The sequence below is a fragment of the Phyllopteryx taeniolatus genome, chromosome 15 (genome assembly GCF_024500385.1).
Source record: "Phyllopteryx taeniolatus isolate TA_2022b chromosome 15, UOR_Ptae_1.2, whole genome shotgun sequence".
Lineage (NCBI taxonomy): Eukaryota > Metazoa > Chordata > Actinopteri > Syngnathiformes > Syngnathidae > Phyllopteryx > Phyllopteryx taeniolatus.
The window spans coordinates 6,146,339-6,171,051 of NC_084516.1; the positions used below are offsets into that span (position 1 = coordinate 6,146,339).

Here is a 24,713-nt window from a genome sequence, read left to right on the forward strand (position 1 = left end):
CTCTCGGGCAATATTTCAACTCCATCCATTCGGGGGGGGGAAGGAGAGAGAGAAAAAAAAGTGGATTAAGATGAATCGGTGTGCCGCTATAATTCAGTATTCAGTGGCTAAAAACTCCAGTGCTCGTCACATTCCTGTGACTCCTTCACAATAAATGCACTGCGGTAGTGTGGGTGAATCTTGCTTTACATTCAAAAAGAATTGAATAAATGCGACAGTAGTCCCAAAAAAATCAAACCCCCACCCAATGAGACAGCAGTGTATGTTGCAACTGCACATGAATATTAATATTTATGCAGATCTGTATGGGAAACTGTACATCATATAGTTAATATGCAGACCGATGTGAATAGAATCAGCGGCAAGAACAGTCAACAGTATTCAATGGAACAAAAAACCTGCAGCATGTATGTGTGAATAAAAAGCAGCAAGAAGAGTCAGCATCGTTGTACAGGTATGTAGCAAAAAAAAAAAAAAAAGTAATCTACAGTACATAAAAGCAATTCAGAGCAGTTGAATAGTACAATCTGTGCACGCTAAATATGTAGAAGTGTGTGCGGCAATACAGATCAAGTGAATAGGATCAACAGCGTGAATATAAAGCTATGCAGAGGCCTCCTGTATATGCAGGTGTGAATGCAGCAAGAGTAGTCAGCAGCATTCTATGTTACACAAAATGAAGCATGGATCAATAAATAGTCGGTATAAAAACAGTGAATAACGATTGAATAACACAATACTATACATAGTTTATATGCACATGTGAATATGAACAAAAAGCAACGAGATTATAGTCAGTCGCGTTATTTTGTTTATGACTCTACTCGGATCAACAAAACACGACACGTGGTATGAACGCATACATAGTATACATCCGCAGGCGTTGGCGTTGAAGTTTCAGACTGTCATGATGATCTCACTTTTCGCTGCGGGCCAGCGTCACACCAGTCATTCTCGTCCTTTGACCTCCTCCGGGGCTGCACGGGGGCTTGAGAGAACTTCCCAACGCTCCCTCCAAGTGTGTCCGTGTGTGTGCGTGTGTACAGACAAAGGTGGGGTGTGAGTGATGACACCGGGGGATGTAATCCCACTGACATCTGCTTTTAATCTGTAACATGAAAAAGTCACTCCTGTGACCCCCAAATGCGTGCCCCCCTCCCCCACCGCCCAGACATGAAAACCCCATCCTTCGCTCCTTCACCCCGACGTCGCTCTGAAATCAAACAGCGGCTCAAGTTACCACGGGGCTTCCACCGCAAATTTGCAATCAAACATCCGCGAGGGCCGCGTGCGTTCTCATCCTCGACGGGGTCAAGAGTTTTGGACCTCGCCGTGTTCGGTGAAGAAGAGTGTGTGATGCGAGGGGAAGGGTGGAGGGGGCGTGGGGGTACTTTCCAGCACATGAAGACGCCTCAGTTGAAGTATTTATTCAGGAGTAATTGAGGGCAAAGCGGGCCAAAAAGCCTGGCGCGGGCGGATGAGCTCGCAGGGAGGATGTGGGTGATTGAAACATGGCCGCAATTTGTTTTAACTGGCTGTAGGAATAAGCATGGCAGAGCTCTTTAGGGGCTCGCGAGTTGTAAATCTGCAGCCTTTGCTGGAGTATTGTCGGTTCATAACCTTTCCTCTCACTCTTGATCTCCCTCTCACTCCCTTACACCTCCCTGGGGTACATTTAGCCGGGGAAATGGAGCTTTTCTTCCCTTTATTTGACTTCCTTGTCACTAGCAAACTTTTTTCTTTTCCTTTTTCTTTCCCTTTTTACTCTACACTCGTCCGGCACACACACTCTCCTTGACCCGTGTTTTCGCAGGACCCCAAACAGTCGGTGTGGTGGGAGGACAAGGACACAACACAGAGATGCATTAGAGAAAATCACTTCCCCCATTTTCAACCCACAAAAGGAAGTCGTGTAATTCGTCTGCTTTCTCTCCATCCTTTCTTGGATCCACATGTAAATGCATTATCTTATAGCGGCCTCGCACAAAACACGTGTTGTTCTCTCCCGCTGTGTGCTCACGTGAGTGCGTGTCCACGACTGCTGTTTATTCATAACGTTTTTTTTAAATTAGGAAAACTACACAAATACAGATAATCACGCCAATTTGTTTTTAGCCTTCAAACGTGTACGGCACAAATTTGTGTCTCTTTATGCATTTGCATTGACTTTATGTGTAATCACGTCACCCGTATGGGTCAATTCGCGTCCGGTGTGAACGCAGCGTAACGCGAGGCGAAGGTTCGTGTTCATGTATAGAGCATGTATAATGTGTTTAGAAACACATTTCTGAATTCCCTTTACAGGGTCTTTAAAAACAATTACTTGGTCATGGAGACCTCCCAGATTCATGAAGTGCTTCCATTTTCACTCTATGATTCCGCATTTCGTAAGTCATTTTTGAAGGTTTTCAGAATACAAGATCACAACAAATTGAACAAAACAAGAAACGTCCAGTCGCCTTGATTTCAACCTTTGTTGGATTAGCGTTCTCCGGATGACTGAGAATGTACAGATTTGATGGCATCTGACGCTTGCGTTGGTGGAAAACATTTCAATTTGAATGGAATTTAACACTTGGATTTCTCACTAAATTCTCCAGACAGCTTGTCGAACGAGAACCAAACGTGTTTCGGTTCTCCAGTCACATCATAACGGTCTGGATTATGCGTCGTCACGTGACCAGTTTCTTTACTGAGCTCCTGACTGTTGTTTTTTTGCTAATAGGTGCTTTTCCCGTGTCCTCGCTAATGCTGGCCCTTAAATAACACCTCTCGCTCATGGTTGCAATTATTCACAAGTGCAGCAGATCCGTGTGACTTCTGGATGCACAAAATGAAGCCCGATTGTATAAAAATGATCATCGTTGTATACAAATCACTGTGAACGTGCCCAAATAAACTTAGTGGAATGGGACTACTTTTTCTACTAGGCCTACTACTATTAGTCATTCAACTACTGCTACTTCATGATACCAACACTTCTATGACTACTACTTTTACCACCAATCCCAGTACTACTTCAACCACAACTAGTTTTTCTTCTAGCACTACTACAACTCCTTTTCTCCTCCTCCTCTAGTAGTACTACTACTACTACCACCACCACTAGTATTAACCTCTATGAGTACTACTACCACGAGCATTAACCTGTAACTGCTGCTACAACGACTTATTCTATAACTTTTACTACTACTTCTACTACACTACTACTAATAATACTACTTGTTCTACTATTTCAACCACTACTATTACTACTACTAATAACACTTCTTCATCCACTATTACTACTACTACTTCAACCACTACTACTACTTATTGTACTACTACTATTTCTTCGACTGCTATTTGTAGTACTACTACATCTACTAGTACCGCTGCTACAACCTCTACTACCACTGTACTGCTTCTCCTCCTTCGATATCCACCATCAATTTACTGAAAATTGAGGAAAGTTAATTAAAGCTAAGCTATGCACAGTATAAGCAAGAACACACAAATGAAGTTACATCAAATTTTCTCTGTAATATATTTGCATCCTGCACAGGAAGACGACAGAAATAGGCAAATAATACTATTAATCACAATTTGTTTTTGTGTGTAATTCCCACACGTCTGCTCCAGGTCCTCGCCTTATGACAGACTTTCCTTTTCTCCATCAGGTCCAGTCTTCCCTTTTGTGATCTCTTCCTCCCAGCGGAGGCGCGAGTGGAGAAGCGCAGCGCCGGCCGCGCACACGTTCAACGCGGCCGCGTCCCAAAGAAGCTGTGGGTCAGTACTCGAGGGTTTACACTGGGGGGGCAAAAGGTGTTAATGCTACACGCTCTAAAGAGCTACAAGATGTCTTCACTTCACCTCTGAACGGCACCACGGGTAAAAGCTGGAACTAATCTGGGAGAGTGGAGTGACAGAGAGACTAATTGGTGACTGGATTCAGAGCACTGGGATGCATTTGTGGACAAACAGTGATTAAAAACAAAACGTTTATTACTGGGATATTTTATCACAGTTGACAAACAAGAGCGCCATCCGCTTCCTTGTTTTTATCTGGATCTATTCTGAGGCCCATTATTGTTAACATGCGTGTTGCTGTTTGGCTGCCCAATCAGCTATTTCAATGCGATAACTTTCCATTTCGACAAAAAGTTGAATTTCCAAAATGATTCATATTCTTTCTCAATACAGGCATACCTAACGTTCTACATGGATGCTATACAATAAGAAGATTGGTTCAACCACTGTGTTCTCTTATAATTGTATTGTCCAGTCATAAAATGCTGATTCAACAGAAACACATTTATTTTAACTCAAAATTTTCCCGAATTTATGAATAATATGGAATTTAATTGCATTTATAGGTGACATTTAGGGGAACATTGTGTAAATGGAAATAATGGTTAATATCACAAATTATGAACATACATATGTGTATTGTGTAAAATATAATATTTATCACTCCGACATTTATCTCACTTTAACATATTTGTAGTGTATCAAACTGCACTATATCATATTTATGTTAGGAACTGTCAAATCTGAGCATTATCTTTTTAAAGATGGAATTGTTAACACAGCTCTTGTATGGGATGGATATCATTGGACCACACGGATGTACCTCAAGTTTTGGCCCGTGAGTGTATTTCCAAAATATGATATTCTGTCCAAAAATAAACTGGATGCACGTTTCGGACTCTGAGGTCAGACACACAAGTGGTAATGAATGAAAACACATTTGCGAGCGAATAAATGTTTATAACCTTTGCGTGTTTATAAGATATTCTGAGAAAAAAAAATGCAATAAAGTAGCAGAAGGCAATATCGCAAGCCGTGAGGGAAACACGTGGAACAAGTCCAAGCGCTAATGTCACCTCCAGAGAGGCCGAGCACAAATATTACACATGCTGGAGCAGCTTTGGAATGGGAGTGCTGTGTTTACGAGTGAATATGTTTGATTAAACCCAGTAGTGGAAACGACAAAACGGCCATTTTGGAGTTGGCTAGCTACCCCGAACACGCGTATACACAAACAAAAAGTCACACTCTCCCACACACACATGCATACATAATGTCGGCTCTGCTTCTACAGCCGAGGGAAGTAATGAAAACAAATGGCAGAGTTCTTTTCCCGCTGGGACCCGAGGAGGAACTTAGTCATCAAGCTAATTTTATTCTTGTCTGGCCCAGAGACTCCATTTCCTCTGGGTGTTTTTACAAACGCCGGGCTGCACCACGCCATGGCCCAGTGATGGATATGAGGGCCTGATGACCGGATGGCAGATGCTGGCCCTGTAACTCAAGCTCCAAACACTCACTGATGACCCCTTGTGCAGCACCCCACACTACATCCCCCCACCCCCCCCGCCCCCCGTGCCCCCCTTCCCACTACACATAATCTTTACTTGATGCGTGTGCACATATGCGCATACAAACGTGAACCTACTCAAGTACAAACTGTAAATGTTGTCATCAACATGACAATTTAGGTGTCATGCAATGTGGCAGACATGCTGTGTTGAAAAGCTGTACGGTGAATGCTTGGCACTCAAAACGGAATTTTACGAAATTATTTTAATGCCGAAAATAACAAATCTGAAAAAATTCCCTGATTTTTTTGGTCTTGTTTTTATTTTTTTTAATTTTTGCAGTGTATGTCCTTTCAAAAAGAAAAGTTGTGACGACATTAAAAAAACCGAGTTTGCAATGTTTGACCCGTACCATTATTTAAAATAACTTTAGCTAAAAATTAGGATTATATTTTTAGTTATATATTTTGTACTAATTACAATGACTTACACACAATTTTAGAGCAATGAGTGGAGAAATGCTATATTTAGCCACACAGGTTGTATAGTTTGACACAATTTCAAAGGGTTTAGTTTCTAAAGCTCGGTGTGTCCTGATCTTTTTTTGTGATAATAGACTCTACCGTTTGCGTTTGCAAAGTACATTCTATTCTAACGTTTTTAAGGAAAACTGTAACACTTGTAGCATAATGCTAAAAAATGTGAATTTTGATGTTTCAAATGGGTAAGCTTAGCAGGCTAGTTATGACAATTCTTAGAGACTACTGTTGTTGACGCTTTGAATTTACATTAAAATCTCATGTTTAAAACAAACTATATGGCAATTTTAGCACATCACGTTGGCCCTGTGTGTGGCTCCTGTCACAAGGCACGCCACAAACATGGCAGATAGATTCGAAAACGTCAGATTTTGCCACAAAGATTCAATATTCCCCCCCCCCCCCCCCACAATTTCAAAGTAGTTAGCTTACAAAGTGTGACAAATTTTATTAACTCCACTGTTGCAGATACTTTGTATTGACACATAAATATGTTTTTGAGGCAAACTATAGCAGCTTAACATGCCGGCCGTGTTTGTGGATCCTATCGCAAAAGACTCCCCAATCGCAAAAGACTCCCCAAACATGGCTGGCGTGCTGAAAACGTGATATTTCTAGCCACAGAAATGATTTATTTTGACATCATGTTGACGCCGTTAGCTTAGCAGGGTGGTTATGACACGTCTTGCTGTTTCTTTTGTGAGAATGGACTCTGCTGTTGCTTAATGGTGAATACATTTTTCTATCATTTACAAGACAAAATATAACAATTTACAAAAATCAAATGAGAACGGGCTTTACAATTACTGTTTTGAATTTACATCGTCTAATGTGTTTAGCGTAGCATGTCGGCAATCTTTGTGGATCCTGTTTTTTTTTGTATTGCTAAAAGTAAGGATTATTTTTAAAAAATATATTCTTTTAACAGTTACAATCACGTACTCGCAATTTTAGGGTCTTTGTGTGGTTGCAAGACCACACAAAGTTTGCCGACGTGTTGAAAATGCTATATTTTGCCTTAAAACAATATTTTGCTTATTGTCGAACTCTCAGCCTTTCCAAAATGTGACACTTCATCTTAGAGGCAAGTGCAGAACAATGAGCCTTTTCCTGATAAGTGTGTGGATTAATAATGAATGCCAAAGTCCAATTTTGCCCCAAGTTGTGGTCTAAGATGAAAATGAGGAGGGAGCGCATGTCACATTGCTTCATTGGGTTAGCTGGATCACTGTTACATCTTCCCATCATCGTCCGCACCAAAGTCCCATCTTGCAACATGCGCACAGATGGGAGCAGGGGACACTTGGGACGCGGTGGAAAGAAAGCCAAATGGCCTCTTGTTCCCACTCTTCCGTTAGCAGCCTCCACTCCGCCGCAGCCAGCATGGATTATTCAGTAAGCGTACCCTTTTAGTCGTGGCTGTGGCCCGCTCCGGCGACATTAAAGAACCTTATTGTTGTTGATTTGTAAGTACGCGACAACTTCCAGGAGAGGAGGCTGACATTAAAAAGCAATTAATATACGGGAGCGCGGCGGAAAAACGACATCCGCTGGGAGCGCCTTTTTCTGCGGCGTGACCCGCAAATGCAGCAAAAACACGGAAAAGATGGCTTTTAGTGTGACTTGCGCTCATCTCCGCAGATGGATGACTGACAGCGGGGAGCGAGGGGTAAACAAACGCGGTTTATGATCAGCATAATCAATGTGACATCAGCACAGGAGGACAACGCGCAGTGAGATGCTCCTATTTTTCCACCGCCTCTTCTTTTTTTTTTCAGAAGAAAGCGACAACTTGTTCCTTTACAATTCGAGCCTTCTGCAAGAGATTTTTCTTGGGCTTTTACCACCCGTCAAGAGAAGCCTTAACATCATAGCAGAATATCAGCAGCACCCACTTTAAAAGCAATCCTGTATGCATTTAGATTGCGAGCTGACAGGTTGAGCGCCGGCCTTCCCCTTTTTGGCTTTATTACCGAGAAAAGCGCTGCTCTTCCTTCTGTTTCTCCACTTGGGCTCATCATTAAGCAAAGAAGTCAGCCACGAGATTAAAGGTATCTCACATTACTTGAACATGAAAGTAGAATTAGGTGACCTGTAAAAAAAAAAAAAAAAAAGCATGTAAGCATCTTGACATGTATTAAGGTTGTTTCTACAGAGATGAGCATAGACTTTTTTTTCCAGCTCTCAATGTTCAAAAGAGACTAATAGGGGAAGTTAATAGCTTTCAGCTCATATATACTACTGTGCAAAAGTCTTAGGCCACCTGTAGCTTTGTTGTTTTGACAGCAGTCACCGTGGATGCCCATAACACAAGACGTCCTCGTCATGGAGTTTTGTTCCTCCGGCGGCAACGTAACCTAAATTTGTATGTAAGTCAGAAGATGCCGTACGTAGTCTGTCATTAGCCGACACTAACACAGTAGTAAAGTAAAATTAAAGTAAATATTTGGATGAAAAACACTCGTATGGTAGAGTTAAAAACTAGCAAATGAAAAACGCTAAGTAGGGCGGTAGCTTAGCATGCCTTCTTATACCGCGTCACCACTTGTTCTGACACTGTGGCGCAAACTAGTTCATTGCGTGATGTTCACTGCAGCCTTTTTCAGTTATCTTTTTACTTTGGAGAGGTTACTCCCTGCAGTCTCCTCTTTAGCAGGCAAAATACATGCTCTGTAGGGTTTAAGTCTGGAGATGGGCTTGGCCCAAGAGTTCACCACAGCCTCTTTCAGTTGTGTTTCGTTTTAAGGCATTAATCGCTTCCGTCTCCTCTTTTGCAGGGATCGGGTATTCTCAGTTTATAATTGACTTCTGTTCCTAGTTGAGCAACAGTCTTGAAGCTCAGATCAGAGACATTCTCCCAAAAGGGTTTTTGGGTGTTTAAAATTGGAAAGATTTGCAGATTTAAAATAGTGAAAGAGGAGACATATATTGGGCTACTGCAGTAGCAGAAGGAGTGCTGGACTTGAGCAAGAACTAATGTGGCCTTAAAGGGTAAAAAAGGCTCAGGAAAGGAATGGTGGAAGAGATAGGTTAGGGACCATAAGATAAATAAGATAAATGGTCCCCCTAAACTCTTAATCTGATAATACGCATATTGAATTTATTCAAAATGTGTGGTGGCTTATCTCAGGCAACTTAACTTTTTTACGTCATTCTATTGTACACAAACCCCTGATTTGAGTGAGTTTTTAGCATAGAGTTAGCAAATTCATGAAACGTAACCATTTGGCATTTAGGCTAATAGCATGTTGACACTAAGCACATTATGAACAAACATTTTTGAAAATGAACAAATAACATTTCAGGAAAATAATTAAGGAAGCAAGAACAGAAAACAAATGATATGTTTCCAGTGTTAAAGGTAATATAAACAAACAACCATTCACACTCACAACTTCAGGCAATTTAAGAGTCTTTAATTAATCTGCCACGCATGTTTTTGGGATGTGGGAGGAAACTGGAGCACCCGGAGAAAACCCACGCAGGCATGGGGAGAACACTACACACAGGAAGGCCAGATTTGAACCCGAGACCTCAGAACCGGATGTGCTAACCAGTTGCCCACCATGCTGCCTCTTTTGAATTCTATTCATTAAATCTGCAAAAATTTGCCTCAACCATCTGGCCATCCCCTATGAACCAGGAAGTCACCCAGGCCTAATAATAAAATGTTAATTCCCCCCCCCCCACACTTTTGCTAACACTTCCATAGTGCAGTTTTTTACAATCATTTTACAAACCGCAATTCTAATTGTGGCATTGTACACAGTGCTGCACAGTAGGTGGGCGTTGAGCCTGATAAACATGCAGTGTTGTAGCATGTCTGTGTCTAAGGAGCACCCCTTGGCCTCAAACTCACATTGCACAGACATTGCGAGGTGTTTACCAAACAGCTTTTGGTTGCCCTTGTTGCTCTCCATCCATTCAGTGGCCTCAAGGCTAAGTAGTGGAGGAAGGCGTCACTCGTAAAAAGGAACCACTCAAACCTTTCATACTTCCATTACGATAAGGAAAGAGGAAATCAATGACGGTTGTTTCTCCGCCGCAATGGGCACAGAATACAGCTGACAACAATAAACCAAGGTAAGTGTGTCCAGTTTGCAATTGAGGGCCACAAAGAAGTAACTAATTGTGGATGAGAAGGTTCCCAAATGGGCAGCCTGGTTTGCGACAAGGGTCATGCAGAATTGAGTTTGACACTCTAAATCCAAGTGATTATCATGAAAGGAAAAAGTGGATTTTTGCAAAATTGGGTCATAGTTTGTTTGGGCTCATGTCTGTCATTAAAGCAACCGTATTTTCTATTGTCACAATAGAGAGTAAACCCATCTCCGAGGCCGGCTGGAGACTTGAAAAAGAAAAGAAATTGCTACTTATGTCTGCTTTAAGCATCTTTGGTAATCCAACCAAGCTATTTATTTGCCCCTGTCCATTAACTGGATGAGGTGTTGGCTCCATACAATCCAGGTGTCATGGTAGCAACATAATTTCTACAAGAAAAAAAAATACTTTATCATTCAAAGAGGGCCTGTTGGGGTTTATCTCTGCCGGCGCACTTTGAAGCACTTGATCCTCGCTCATGTCTGCCATTTGGGGCTCATTGTGTCATGGAGGAGGTCACTGGGAGGGCAGCATCACCGGCTGCTGCTTTTTCTTCTTCTCCTACGCCCTTACAGTCATTTTACGGTGTCTGCTCTGCATATTCCCTGGGATGGATACATAGAAAGATAGGACACGACGTCCCACAGAGGAGAAAAAAAATAAATAAACAGCTGTCGCTATATCCGCTAACTGGAAAACCCATTTAACCAATCAGAACCCAGAGGAAAGCTATTTGAGGGGAGAAGGCACAATAACAACTCCACACACAACCTCAACCAAAAATGAGTTGGGGTAAATAACCACCCTGTCCATAATTTATAAAGAAGAAAACAAAGACAAAAGTTAATTAAGACCTAAAACAGTTTGCATGGAAATGAAATGCCATTAAGATGTTTTAGCCAATCAGACCTCCAGGAAAAGGCATAATAACAACTCTTGAATAATATGATGCTGACAAAACAATAATTTTTACCCACGTAAAGGTGACAATTACTTTGGTCAAGTAACAACACAAGAATAAAAGCGGCGCTCATAACCGATTTTAAGTCATTTTAGCCAATCAGAAGTCAGAAGAAAGTCATTCACTAGAAAAGGCACAAATAACAAGATCCCAGTAGAGTTACTGATAGCATAGATAGGAAGGTCGGTACCGGAGATGGATGGATGGATAGAGAGACAGAAAAGAGTATTGTTATCAACTCTGACAAATTTCAATGCTTAATAAAATCAACAAAGTATGTAAAATGAGGCTTGAAAATGGTAAAAAAAAAAAAAAAAAAAAAAAAAAAATCTGTTGTCTTCGCTCTCAAATGCTGTGGGCATGTCCGCTGAATGTGTGAAACCACGTCCCACTGAATAACGGATGCTACTTTGTCTAGCATCTTTCTTAAGCCTACGCATCCCGACATGTTTGACCGCAAAAATGTATCCGCTTAAAGCCTCCGCTGGCTGGAATATATTCCACCGGGTCGTCGCTGGGCTTTTGCAACGAGAGGCGCTAGCCACCAGCTAGCTCGCATGCTAACAGCTTTGGGCCTGGTAATAATAAGCAAGTAACTCGCAATTGCACAGGTGAACCACTGATGTGAACAAAGGCACTCAATTTATAATATATTTGGATATATACCTCCTCAATTGTTCTGCATAGTTCTCAGTCTTTGCACATTAATTCAATAATTATCGTCAAACATGAACTATATATTGTATTTATAAACACGTCTGAATTAACTTTCCAGGGTCTTTTAGCTTTATTTTATAAATCAACTAATGTCACAGAAGGTAACCCATGCCTTGTGCGTTTGTCTTTGATTAGTAAACTGCACCACCATAGAACAGCTTCAGTTAAAAAATGAATACAGATGCTACAGTCCATCTTAAAGTATCAGCCATTACAACATTTGGAGGAGTGATCAATCCCTTTCTCAGAACCCGCCCCCTCCTCACATCATCTCCACTTACTCGTCCAGGTCATCTCCGTGTCGTCAGCTGGCCCGAGCATATGTCTGACATCTCCGTCCGTCTGTCTGTCTGTCTGTCTGTCTGTCTGTCTTCCTCCGACCCCCCCGCCAAAACACTTGTGTCGCCGGCCCTGTCACTTGTGTCGGCCGGTGGCCAGCGTAAACATGTAGCGACCACTTGATATGTTTGTACGGGGATTTGGGGATGAACATTAGCGTGTTTGGAGAGCGGAACATCTGGTGGGGGGAAAAGGTTACTGCGGAGGGATACCACCAGAGCCCGAGCCCTGTGTAGAATTCCTTCCATCAGATAAATCAAGACACTGAGCCACTGGGAGAGAGGAGAAAAAAGGGATGGGACTTTAACTCAATACTGCCTGGAAGTGTGAGAAAGATGAGTTCACGTAAAATGTCCATCTCCATCTCGGGGGTTCTGTCTCCTTGTTTAATTATTTGTGGTGGGGGACATAGTTGGGAATTTGAACCCCTGACAATAATTGGAAGACCTCTGCAGTATAATCCCTAAAGTAAAATTGTTAAAAAAAAAAGCTTCTATGTCATGGGAGGCCCGTGAGGCAAACGTCTGCCGAACATGACTCAACTGTCGCACAGTGTGCGGGGTTTGGGAACTACTTTTTGTGAGTGGCCGACCGTCGGCCACTAGTTTTGCTACGGTGCATTCCGACGCAGATGTGACAGCCAATCAAAAATGCACGAGCTTTCACACACAACCACCGACAAAAAAACATTTCAAAGCGTGGATCGAAACGCAAGGGGCGATTGATCGTTGCCGACAGCCTCTCAAAATATTCACACTCTCTCCCCCATTATTGCCTGTTTCCTCTCTTTGTGGCAATCAGCTTCTTCCTTGACAATCGTGCCATGTTTTTGTGGTTCAATTAAAAAACAAAAAACAAAAACAAAAACAGCGCAGTATATTGTATGTGGAGCCTGGTACAAGGTCGCAGTTTTTCATTGCAGTTTTTCTCTCGGTCCAGATGTATCACATTAACAATACTTCCTTGATGCCAATTACTACTTTCCTATTAGCCATTTTGTGGCGTTCTAAGGCGTTACAGAAAGAGCACAAAAGTACACAAACAGGTCAGTTTTTCAGCAAATAGCTGAGGATAGGTTTCACAGAAAAAAAAAAATATGAATAGATGAATTCGTGAATGGTGAATCGCGCCCATGCTGGGGTTCCCTCTAGCCCTAAACACTACACAGACCCATACAAAACCCGTTTCCTCCTCTACCTCTTCCTCGTCATGCTGAGGCAGCGATGAGTAAAGCAGACGTCAGGAGATGTGAGGCGTTCTTGGTCTGGCGACGAGATGGAGCTGTCAGAAAAAATGCCATCAACGCCAACACCCCAGTATCAAGGGCACGAGTGCGTCTCTTGCTCCTCGCTGCCGTGTCCTCTGTTGCTTAATTACGCTGCGTGTACACTGCAACTGCTATTGTCAAGATCTTGACGTGGCACCACTGTTGGCAAGCGCCCGGCCAAGTTTTGACACGGTGCCCCGAAGACTGCACTGGTTCATGCGGTGTTGACGGTTTGTGTGCAGAGGCAATTTTGCTGATGCTAGTGGAGGAGGTTTATGGCTTCTTTTCAGTATGATGAGCTATCTTTTGATGAATAATAAAACTACTCACACTCTGTATTTAAGTAGAAGTACAGATATGATACTTGTGTAGAAAATACTCTGGTAAAAGTCGAAGTACTGATTCAACTTCTTCAATTAATAAATTATAGACTGTGAGTGTGAAGTAGTACAAAAGTAAATTTTTTTTTTTTTTTTTTACTGTCCGGGATATACAATACCCATTTTGATAACTTGGTACAAACAGAAACAACCTCTGCACACAAAGTCTTTCGTTTAATAACGCTCAAAATCACACAGTGCAAGCTAAATTCAGACAAGATGCATGAGCAGAACAAAACATAAAAAAGATAAGTTTAAAAAAAAAAAAAAAAAGAACTTTCCTGTGTGTGTTTTTTCGATTAGATGGAGAGCATTTGGACGGCAGAAGCTGGTGGTTTTTAGGCTGGCACAAGACAACGCAATAAAAAAAATTTTTTGTAGTTGACTATGAAAGTCGATTCCATTCATTAATCGATGACATAACTGATATTTTTTCAGCACGGTACAGCGGTCCCCAACCTTATTTGCGCCATGGACCAGTTTCACGTCAAGACATTTTTGAACAGCAAAGCATGAAAGCAAATAATAATAAAAAAAAGGATAAAAAATAGTCTCCAAGATCTCAATCCAACCATCCATCAATACATCGCAACTAAGATTGACTTTAGCGCTCAGTATTTAAATCTTGATTACGACCTGTCGTCATCCGTGGAGGTTGAAAAAAGTCTATTTTGACGAAGTAAGTTCAGATCTGTTTTCAAATGTAGGGAATAAAAAATTAAACAAACAAACAAAAATCATCAGAAAAATAAATAAGTAAAGTACAGATTCCTGCGAAATCTACTTAAGTATTTGTACTTTGTTACTTCCCACCACTGCTATCCTTTGTGGGACGGTGAGCGTCTTTGCATATGGAAACAAGTCCAGTCCCAGCGTGATTCTGCACATGGTTGTCACATTAGGACTCTTAAATCATTTGATTTGAAAACAGTTTGGGATGAGTCAGTGTGCGCGCTCAGATTTCCTTGTGCATGCTCTCGCAAGATTTGTGTCGGAAACACTATGAAAAGTAAAGTACGTTGCTAGTTTCCAGCAACTTGAGCTTCAACTCCTGTGGACTGCAGAAAAAAATGACATGCTGCACAAAAACACAATATTTTTACACAATTACAGAGAAACTAGTGTTAGTGCTTACCCTTTTCAAAAACAACAACAACACATAACCTTTCCAATATTTCCCTAACAAGCTTCTTCTGAACAGACTTCAGTGCTACGTGACCATGACCAAACACTCTGCGATATGTTGACTATTTTTGGTGGGGAATTTTGGGGAATCATTAGGAAGTGGAAATGATGTCGTCCCTTGGGACAATGGCTTTGGGCGCTGGCGTGAGAACAGTAGCTCATTCACTTTTCATTCAACAGCTGTGAGCACACATGACGTGTACATTTTCATACGTTCTACTAATTACAGTGTAGCGCTTATCTGACTGAATTCTCATGCCGCATGACCTGAGCTTTTTAATGCAATCTTTAGAAATGTAATTTGTCTGTTACCCAAAGCACTTACTGTATGAAATCCTATTTAACTCTCCCCCTAGGTACTAATATTCCTTATCATCTCAGTGGTGCCTTAAGATACCGGTGACCTGACTTGAGTTTTTCAATTTAACAAGCCGCCGTTTGGCTGATTGATTTGCTTTGCTTTGAGCAAAAGAATTGCGAACATGGAACTCATCTCAACTTACTTCAAAACAAGCAGACGTTTGGCAGATAGTGAACAAAAAAGAGGCTTCAATCTGTCTAATGCCACTCCCAGTTGAAGTTTGCTGTAAAACTAAGCATGACACAAAGACAACTGCATGATCTCTATGTAAATAAACACAGAGCTTTGCCTGTCTGTTTAGCTTACGGCTAACAAATGATACAAAACGCCACAGATGGGCTAACAAATAACATCTGTGTCACCGGTTTTATAACCCTTTAAAGGCATCTTAAACATATTTGAAAATAGGCCTTTTTGTGTAACCTGAAAAGTTGCGAATCAGTTTTTACACCTACAATGTACCAGATCTCACTAAATATGAGCTACTGTTGTCATTATCCTTCAAAGCGTTTCTCCTTACATTTTATTTTGTGCGTGTGTGCAATCCAACAAAGTTCTTGCGAGATGTGCCTCCGACGCCACATGAACGAAGCGTTCTAATTGAATAAAATGTCAGTCTTCTACACATTCCAGTCAACTACTTTTTTTGTTGTTATACAAAATCGTTTGAAATTCTCTCAAAGTGTGCCTTGCATACTTCACACGAGGGCTGACGGCAGGAAGCGTACTTCACACCGTGCTTTGACCAGGAAGTAGTTGACAGCTCTGTGTGGCCTGGCCTGCTGCTATTTCTCCACTTCCTTCCCCCGCTAGCCTAGCTTAGCATCAATCACTTCGCTCAACTCTCAGCGCTAGTGCAAACCAATTTCCTTAATGCTGATTGCACTGTAAACTAACTCTCCTCACCAGCTATGCCTCTTGTTCTGCAAGCCTCATTCATTCTTGCTCGCTTCATTTCCTTCCACAGCTTCCTCTCGTCTCCGCGGAGCCAAGATTTGAGCCGCCTCACCGGAATAGATGACCCTAAAAAAAGAAAAAGCCCAAACTATCCGACGGTTCTACTTATAGCTCAGCCAATAACAAGTCATTGTCAAAGCTATTATTTGTTGACACAGCTACAGCTACATTCCGGCCTAATCTCCCTTTCCTCGACAAAACGAGTCCGTAGTGCTCCACGATCTTGCAGATTGGATCTTTGAGGCGTTTGCTGACACAACATCGTTTGTCTCGAGTGCAGGGGTGGGCAAAGTAGGGCCCAGGGGGTCACATGCAATAAAATTTCTCTGACAATTATATAAGTCCAGGTTGAAGATGGTTCTGTTCTTTATTTTAACTATTTGTTTTATGTTTAGCGGCACGGTGGTCGACTGGTTAGAGCGTCCGCCTCACAGTTCTGAGGATCGGGGTTCAATCTCCAGCCCCGCCTGTGTGGAGTTTGCAGGTTCTCCCCTTGCCTGCGTGGGTTTCTTCCCACATCCCAAAAAACATGCACGGTAGGTTAATTGACGACTCTAAATTGCCCATAGGTGTGAATGTGAGTGCGCGACCCTAGTGAGGAGAAGCCGCTCAGAAAATGGATGGATGGATGGATGGATGGATATATCTATTGATGTTTTGTATAGGCCTTTTTTATTTTTTTATTTTTATTTATTTATTTTTTATAAACCTCACTTACAAATGACCTGCCCACCTGTCCCCGCTTTAAAAGGCAAATGTGGGCCTTGAGCACAAAAGTTTGCCCACCCCTGGCCTAATTAAAAAGTTGCCTATTTTTGAGAAAAAGACATTGTTTTACAGTGTAAAATTCATATTTTTTTAGAGGAAAAAAGGGCTCATATTGTTAGTATAAAGTTTTATTTTTTCTTTACAAGAACAAAGTTGTATTTTGTCTGGATAAAGAGTAAATCTTTCGACAATAGTGGTATTTGTCCAAGATAAAGTTGTAATTTTATAATATTGAAGTCAAAGTTTAATGACAGAGGAAAGTCAAATTTGAAGACCCTGTAAAGTGACTTCAGAGATTTCTTTCTAAATGGAGATAATTGCTGGAAACTTGACATCTATATGTCGTACTCAATTGTAGCAGAAAGGCAAGTAATATCTTTTGTAATATTTTTTACAATTTTTTTGTAGAGGATCAATAATATATGCCTGTGTGTATTGTTATCCAGTATTATCTGTCTACATGTGTTGTTCCAACATCTGTGTTCAAATATCCATTACTTAAAGGGCTGTAAAACCGCAACTACCGATGATAACTGTTAGAATGTCAGTGGGATTTTCCATTATATGCTAGCGCTAATCTAGCGGGCCTTTCTTAAACCAATGTAATTTGGTTGTTTTAATGAACAACGTGTAATTGTCCTTGTTTCATGTTTAGTTTGACAATCAACTTCAACTGAGATTGGCATTGAACAGATTGAACTGTAATTGGTTTATGTTTGTTTCATTGTCACGCCGGTCCCCATATGTTGGTGTACACTGGGGGAAAAAAAAAAAATATATATATATATATACACTCTCCGAGAGTGAGACCCAGGCGCCGCTTCCCTCCGAGGCATGAGAAATTCCTTACGTTTCTCTCAGCTCTCGGAGTCCTCGTGGACGCAAGAGGAGGCCAACAACTATTTCTCACCTTGGCCGTCCTTCGGCCTCTGCTCGAAGCCCGAAGCCGGGCAATAGCATTTACATGTGTGCTTTCATCCGCCATCGAAGACCACAGCTCCTCCTCCGCGAGCGCCCCGAGTGGCGGCGAGTAAAGAGAGCTATACTTTAAATGTCTCCTAAATCATTTTAATTCGTCCTCGGTAGAATCTTGTGGAATGTCGAATTAGAGGACGTCGTCAGTGCAGCAAGACCACAGCAGACATTCGCTCTCACCTCGACCGTGTCAAATTATGGGATGTCGTGCAACAGTCCTCCGCGACCGCGAGTGTTCACACCACAAGGGCTTTTTTTGTTACACGCTGACAACTCCCTCCTGCTCTGTTTTTCAAATCAGTTTGGAACACTCACCGGCCAAAACATTAGGTACACTTGTGATCCTGTACAAGAGCTTTTTTTCCAAAAATTCTGTTCACTTTGTAGGAATGTTCTGTTTGTCACTGTCGTGTAGCTAAATCAAGCATTGGAAACACCTCTCGGTATGATGCGCTGCAGTTCTACACGCAACATTAAAATAAACATATTACAAAGATCTTATGATATGCCTTTAAAGTCTTAAATTAGGGGTCACCAAGCTTTTTAAAATGCAGAACTACTTCTTGGGTACTGTTTAATGCGAAAGGCTACCAGTTTGATACACACTTCTCAAATAACAAATTTGCTGAAATTCCCTTTTATATTATGCTACATATTATTCAGAATGCTATTCATCAATGTGAAGACACTGATCATGTGATTGATTTCTCACAGTAATTTGGAACTGATTTAATCATTTTTATGCTATCGGGAGTTTTATTTTCACTGGTGAGCTATTTTCAGAGCGGGGTGACGCATAGTTCCTGGAGGACCCCTGTTCTGAATGCTCACTTGGGGTTTATTTAAAGAATTAATTTACATATTTATTCATTATATTAACTATAAATTGTCTTCATTAAATGATTTTAGTCATGAGAATTCTTTTGTTTTATTTAAATTCAAAAATAGATTTTAAGGCAGCTATTTAAAAAAAAAAAAAAAAAAAAAAACACCAAAGCTACACACTTCGGGAACCATATTTAGTAAAAAAAAAGGTTGAAAATGGACACTGACCGCATGTCAGCAATTTCCCCTTATGTGATAATAGAAATGGAGTGATAAAAACATCAAACAAGCCTTTAAAATAAAATAATACAATGCAAATAAATTTCATTTCATTTTAATAATTTCTAATAAAAAGAATGATAGTGTAGATTTTTTTTAATTTCGAAAAGTCAATTATCTCTGATTAAAAAATATTTCTAATAAATGCCACCATGAATGGTTATTGGCCATTCCATGTAATCGGTGCCATTTGCTCTTTGTAACTGTGTCAAAATAAACTTAATTTTCTGTATTTTTTCAACTCTAAATCTGATAATAGACATAGTGAACTACTCAAAATATTTATTGGCCCGTCTCATGCAATTTAATTATTTGTGTCATCGTTTTATTTAATTTTAACTCCTCATTGGACAGAAAGTAACAGAAGTGAGTTTTTAGCATATAATTGGCAAATACATGAAATAAAGCCACATGGCATCTATCCAAATAATTTGTTGACACTAAGCATGTGACAGTGATTTGCCCCCAAAAAAAACCCAAAAATATAAAGGATTTCAAAGATAAACAAAGAACATAAAAAATAATATAGATTACAGGACTGAATGAGATTTTAACCCCAGTCATAGAAAAATAAATAAGTGAACTTCTTTTGGCGTTCCCATGGCCTGCAGAGGATCCGAATGATGCAACTTCCCGTGGACCATGTGACTTGTGGAATATTCCAAATTTTTTAGAGGGGGTAATGTTAGCGTAACAGGACTGAGTGAAAACCTAGGGACTAAACTAAATTGTTTTTTGTTTGTTATAAAGAAAATATTCTTAAAGTATAGTTGAAATAAGTAGTAAGACAAATGCTTAAAAAAAGTCTGAAGGATTTCAATGATTATATTTCACGGTAAAGTCTACTTTTAGGTAGTGGGAGAGGCAGCAGATGCTTTTTTCTTCACTGTTCAAGGTAGTTTACACTAATCTTTTTAAAATGCATTTATTAATTATGCAAGTAGATCAATCTACAAGGCACTTTGCTTAATATAAAAAAACAAGTATTTTACAGTTAGTTCTGCATTTATAAATTTTTTTCCCCCCTGGGGAAGCAAATGGCACTGACTCGGCGGGATGGCCCTTAAAAAAAGAATTTCCCACTTTAGTTCAAAGCTTGTATGATGCCAACCTGACAAATGTGACTCATGAGGTGGGTTGGGTGATGCCGCGTATGAAACAACAATGCGACGCATGAACACACTTCAAACAATAACAGTCTTCCCGTTTGACGTTCACGATGTGACCTCACTCGCGCCGCCCTATTTCCCAGATTACGTTTATTTTTGCTTTGCGCCTTCTTAAGATTTTTTTTGCATTTTATTTTTATTTTTTTTGCATCCTGCCGCTTTTCCAAAGCTGGCGCTGCGTTGTCAGGTCTTTCCCAGCGCCGAGATTGATGGCAGTGCAGTGGGCCCGAGGGGGCGGGGGGATGGGGGGGGGGGGGGGGGGGGGGTGCGCAGAGAGGTGGTCCCCTGCCGGGACTTCTCTCTGGTCCACCGAGCGCTGCACAGCCGCACAGGATCCATCAGTCAATCCTGCCGCTGGCTAGCATACAAGGCCCGCCGTCGGACGACATACGGGGCGGCAAAGAAACTGTAGCCGCGCTCGCTCTGCTCCTTAATGGCTGGTACACGGCGTTTCATGTTACAGCCTTGCTCTGGGCCCCTGCCGCTGACATGCTGCTACATTATGTTTAGCCTGTGTTTTATTTGGATCTCTTTGGTATGGTGTAGTGGAATAGGAAGTGAGCAGGAGGTTGTTGGGGAGGGGGAGGGGGTGGGGGGTTGCACAACTTGAAGGCCCAGAAGGAGGGCCACTCCAAAACAAACAGTAGGAGGCCAATGCCTGCCCGGGTGTGCTTTACTTAGTGCACACAAACTGCCGCGTTACGTGCGATCCAGGCCACAGATGGAGCAATTTTGTCGCCCCCCGTTTGTGTGTCTTGTGCGTGTGGTGTGATTTGTAGAGTAAATCTCAACAGGTTCACCCCCCCCCCCCCCCCCCCCCCCACCTCCCCCCTCCCCCAACATATGCCCTCGAGCCAAATCATCAGGAGTGCTGGGATGGAAAGAAGTACAAACACTGTGTTACTGTGTAAATAAGTGAAGTATAGTATTGTACATTTGTCAAAGGAAAAATGTTTACCCTTTAATAGACAAGACAGGTCGAGCACTTTGACAATAATGATAATAATAATAATAATGATAGCTACAGTTCAAACCTTTAAAAAAACGATTGCATGCAAGGACATAGTTCAAATACATCTTGATGACTTCTTTCTAAGAAGTTTTTTTTTTTTTTTTTTTTTAATACTATTTTCTCCTGTGGCGAGTTTGTATACACACACACATAAACTGGCAGTTATCATCTGCCTCATGCAACTGCAACTTAGTGATAATACAATAGCTGAGAGAGAGCGGAACAATGTCTTCTTTCCTAACCTCACTCTAAAACAAAACATTGTATGATAATTATATTTGACAGGTGCAAAAAAAATAAAAAATAAATAATGCTTGTAACAAAATTCAACAAAGCAGAATAGTCCAGTTGCCTCGATTCAAAGTGCAGATTATCATGACCTGGATGATTGAGAATCTATATTAGAAAAAAAACATTCTTAGCATGCATGTTGGTATTTTTATTGATATTTTGTCAGTAAGTGAAATAAGATTTGGGCAATTGTGGTATTAGGTGAACAATTTTTACTTAAGTACATTTCAGAGTCGGTACTGGAGTTGAATGATCAGTACTTCTACTTTCACCAGAGTCCTTTTTTAAAAGAAATTTATTTAATTTTATTTATTTATTTTTTAAACACAAGTATCTGTATTTCTACTTACGCACAGAGTCTGAGTACCCTTGTCACCTCTGGCGTACAGTCGCCTTTGTGTATGCGGATGTAATGTAGATGTATTTAGAAAAGGCAGCCGCTCGGCGTTGGCCGGCACGTACGCCGTATCGAGTTGTCGCATGTTTGAAATAGTCGGGATGACCGTGCTCGGCCGCTTCTTGTCCGGGGCGGCCGGGACTGCGTGGCGACATAGTTGGAGGGATTCCTGGAGGAAAGCCACCCCTCTCTCCTCCTCTAATACATACACATGCTTGCATGCTGACACACTCAGACACATACAAAGGTACCACCAGTGGGGGGTTGGGTTGCCCTGACAAATTACCCACATCCCGGCCACTGTGGTGTCTCAGCATGGGGGGAAAACAGGATGGCCCAGTAGGAGGCGGGTGGATAAGTGGAAGGTCAGGGATTTGAGCCCGGGAGGGCAACCAGAATCCACGCAGTCTCTGTAGAAGATGATGAGTTCGAGGAGACTACACTGACTTTTTTTTGGTGTTTTTTTTCCCCCCCGACTTTAATACCATGTCTGCAAGAACATGGCAATTACGTGTGGCTCATTTTAAAAATAGTCCTGGTCTTTCCCGGTTTTAGGCCACACTCTGGCCAGCTGTTTTTTCAGCATTTGTGTAGCCCAAAAGAAAAACAAAACCCTTTTTTTTCTTCTCTCTTTTGGTCTGGTTTGTTTGTAGGACATGGTGTCTTATATTCAAGTAGGTTAGTAACTCCGTTTGATGTTATTTTTGCCTTTTTCTGGGAAATTATTTTCAGATTTTTGATTGGCCAAAGGGAAAATAGTATCATAGGTGCCATTGATTATTGTTCTTTTGTTAGATTATCATGCTGTGCCCCCCTGCCCCCCCTCAGGGTTCTGATTTGTTAAAACAGCCTTTTTTCATGCAAACTCAGGTTTAGATCTCAAGAAACTGGCTTCTTGAAAACTTTCAGATTTTATGTGACATTTAGTTTACTCCACTTTACCGTTGTCACTGTGGCTTTTCCCGTCGAAAGACTTCTTCTCATTGGCTCAATATGGAAATTGCGTATGCATGTATTCATTTGCTTTCTTAAAGACCCTGTCAAGTGAATTCAGAAATTCGTTTCTAAAAGCTGTTTAATTTCATTGTGAAATGTGACTGAGAACTTTGTATTACAGATTAATGGAGTTAAAGCCTTCAAAATAGTTTTTCACCATTTACGTTGTCCTGATTTTTTTGGGGGGCTGTGGCTAAAACGGCACACAATCATACACTTGGGTCTGAGATGAGTCACCCCTTCCCCTATATAAGAACTTGAGCGCCTTTGTTTGCATCAGTGTTTATCCAGCGCAATTGCGATGTGCAATTAGCTAGCTAGCTATGCCTGCACCCCTAAGATGCGTCTTCCCTGTATGCCACCATTAAAAGAAAAGCTCAGTCGCCCAGCCGCCGGCTGAGAGGAACCCCCGGAAGCCTGTTAGCTCGCAAGCAAGCTAGCTGGTGGCTAGCGCCTCTGGTTGCCGCACGAAAAGCCCCACAATGACCCAGTGGGGTGTATTCCCGCTATCGGAGGCTTTAAACGGATATATTTTCACGGTCCAAACATGTAGAGATGTGGCGGCATAAGAAAGCCGCTAAACAAGGAGCATCCAGTTTTCAGCAGGACGTGTTTTCACTCATTCAGCGGACATGCCCACACCATTGTGAAGCCTTATTTTATACAGAAGACATTTATTTTCACTTAACAGGGACTCAATCTATTTAGTTCCTCTGACTTTAAGTGCCAAAGTGGTCTTACGCATTTTATAGCGCCAGCTGTTGCTCTGGCATGCAATTGACAGCCAATATTTTAATGTGGACACTGACTGTCTAAAAAAATGCCTCTGGTGTGGACTGAGACATCTCGGGCAGTGGGGGGGAAATTGTGTTCTGAAATGTTCCCATGCAGACTCAATCTCTTCATCCACTCCATCACCACAACCTGCTCTTGTTGGCGTAGACTTAAGTCGGAGGTGCGCTTGTTTTTTGTGTGTGTGGACACGCTTGTGCGGAGCGGCAAGAGGGCCGCCGCTCCAGACTGCCGGGAGAGGATTAGGAGTCTGGAATGCAAGACACTCCTTGACCCAGGCGCGACCTTCCCGCCTAAATCCCTTGCCCATATCTGTCCCTCATGGGTCATGATCCAATTGGTCGCCCTTTGAGAATGCTGACCCCTGGCGCAACCTCGCCACTCGGTCTGCGCCAAACATCTCCGCACACTGATGCCGTAAGATGGCTCGACGGTTCCAGAGAAAATCTTTTTTTTTTTTTTGGTTCATGCAGACATACATTAACAAGTCAAAATATATATGTATCACTCTTGTTCTGCATTTCTAGTGTCCATGTACACCTAAAACATAAATGAAGTGGTCCCCTTTCCCCTCTTTAGGAGGCCCGGGCGACGTTCCATTTGTGAGCGTGTCGACCGAGAGTGACGTTAATGGAGGCGGAGAGGAACAAACACATCATAGCGGCGCGTGAGTGGCAGTGACACTGAGCAGAGAGAGAAAGAGAAAGAGATGGATGGTGGCAGGCTTTCTTTCTCTTCACTTTTGTCCCACATGACATGGCTGCCTGGAGAGATCAGAGACAGATGGGTGTCCCGCTCGCTATATGGACGCCCTTTGAATAAAATATCACACTTGTGATTAATTTATATCTCATCTGCGTAGCGCGCAGCGCTATTGTCTCAATCTTCTTCTGCTGCCTATCATCGTGCGTACCATGATTGATTTTAATCGGTGATGATGCAAATGGCGGGTAGGGGCTGTTGTGGAATTGCACACAGACTGTAAGCGAAAATGGAAAAAGACACAGTTTCAAGTCTTTATATTTTATAAATTTTAATATTTATTTATTCTATCTGATTTACCTAATCTACATATCGATGTGGTAGTCTATTCGGGGTAAGT

The 24,713-nt window shown here is 41.7% G+C and overlaps 1 long non-coding RNA gene across 3 annotated transcripts in view; it reads left to right on the top strand.

Moving 5' to 3' along the window:
* Nucleotides 1-24,713, top strand: part of LOC133490341 (uncharacterized) — a 223,561-nt gene that overhangs the window by 48,632 nt on the left and 150,216 nt on the right. For 2 of the 3 annotated variants that reach the window (XR_009792174.1, XR_009792173.1), the window contains exon 3: nucleotides 3,660-3,768. This is a non-coding gene — a long non-coding RNA (uncharacterized LOC133490341). Of the gene's footprint in view, nucleotides 1-3,659; nucleotides 3,769-16,117; nucleotides 16,374-24,713 lie in introns of those variants that run through there. The other variant, XR_009792172.1, reaches the window with a different exon arrangement.